Raw genomic sequence first — 1,729 nt, forward strand, 5'->3', positions numbered from 1 at the left:
AACGGTTGCACCAGTCTACACTCCCACCAGCAGTGGAGAAGGGTTCCTTTTTCCCCACAGCCTCTCCAACATTTGTTGTTGGGTGATTTCTTTATGATAACCATTCTTTCTGGGGTAAGACTACCTCTTATTAACTGTTATCTAGAACAAATTAGTTATCCTGTCTTTGTTTTTTCTCACTATAAAATGGGAATGACAGTAATTACTTCATAAAGTTGGTATTAAATAAAATAGCATAGGGGCCGGGAGATGGCTCAGTAGAATAAGTGCTCGCCTGGCAAGCGCAAGTGTCTGAGTTCAATCTCCGGTTCCACCAAAAAAAATAAATAAAACAGCATATCTATATAAAGCGTGATAATGTAAGTGCTTAATAAATGCTGCTAGTGAAGTAGTTCATAATGGTCAGGGTGGTGGGGAAGTTTAAAGTAGCAATTCTGTTTGCCTCAGCGCAACCCAACCAGTACCTCTCTGTAGCCTGGGGTAATGGTACACACCTGCAGAGCCAGCACTCAGGAGGCTGAGACAGGTAGATTGAGAGTTCAAGGCAAGCCTGAGCTCCCTGAGCTCCTAGATTACACAGCAAGGTCCTGTATCAAACAATTAAAAAAAAAATCTTTCTGTATGTAAACTGTCTTCTCTATCTGCAGCAGATAGGTAAGACGCCCAAGACTACAAGCGGCCTGGCTCAAAGGAATTTTGTTTTTCCCACCTGACAAGTGGAGCCATGCTGTTCTGGGAGTAGCTGCACCCAAGTCACCAAGTCGGGGCCCCACCAGCCTCCAGCTTTTCCTCCAGTCCACGGGACACGCCAGCCCACCAGCCAGAGCTGGCCCAGGCCTCCCAGCCTGCGCAGCTGGGCAGGAAGGAAACTGAACCCGCTCTCACCCATTATCAGCAGGCACATCGCTCAGATGCTCCCTCCCTGCAGCCCTGCCCTAGGTCATCTTCCTGCCAGGGAGGAGGCTGGACAATGGGAATCTGCTCTGTGGGGTCAAAATAGTGGGAGAGGGGATCTGCCAACAAGGAAAAGGTTGGACTAGCACTCACTCCACACTTCCCCTTTGTTGTTCCTTTCCATTATGGAGAGGTAGGCTTCTCTGTCTTCAAAGTTTCATTGAAGGCGCCCAGGCCTACATATCAATGCCCTCCCTCTACTTACACCAAATGCTCATTGTTGGAGAGAAAGAAATACTTAAGTACCTCCATTTTCCCAAATGTAGCAGAACAGTTATTGTGGACCAATTTAGAGATTTACAAAATCTCTGGGAAGCCCTGAGCCAGATGGACTCTCCTGATTGTTTCTGGCCCAGTGACTCACTCTTTTGTCCCTTGTGTTTCAGAGTTTCTTTCTCAGAAATCCCCCTGATCTCATCTCCCTGTTTTCTTCCTCTTCCATTAGCTATATCAAATGTGTTTCAAAGTATCACCTTCCTCTTCTAGCTGCTCAACAGCAGGAGAAGAGTGGTGGTAGAAAGAGTAGGATAGGAGGAAAGGAGAGAGAGAGGGAGGGGAGAGGGAAAGAGAAGGGGAGGGGGAGGGGGAGGGTGGAGAGAATGTAGATGGAGGGAAGCAAGATTTGCCTTTCAGCTGCACCCATTAACTTCCAAACAAATAAAAAAATGTCAACATCTTTCTGGTAATTCCTGAGGAGGGATCCCTCTACCCTGCCCTACACCTCCCATTTCTCAACCACCAAAATAGAAAACAAACAGTAGAGGGTTAAAAACAG

The sequence above is a fragment of the Octodon degus genome, unplaced genomic scaffold (assembly GCF_000260255.1).
Source record: "Octodon degus isolate 3935 unplaced genomic scaffold, OctDeg1.0 scaffold00119, whole genome shotgun sequence".
Classification (NCBI taxonomy): Eukaryota; Metazoa; Chordata; class Mammalia; order Rodentia; family Octodontidae; genus Octodon; species Octodon degus.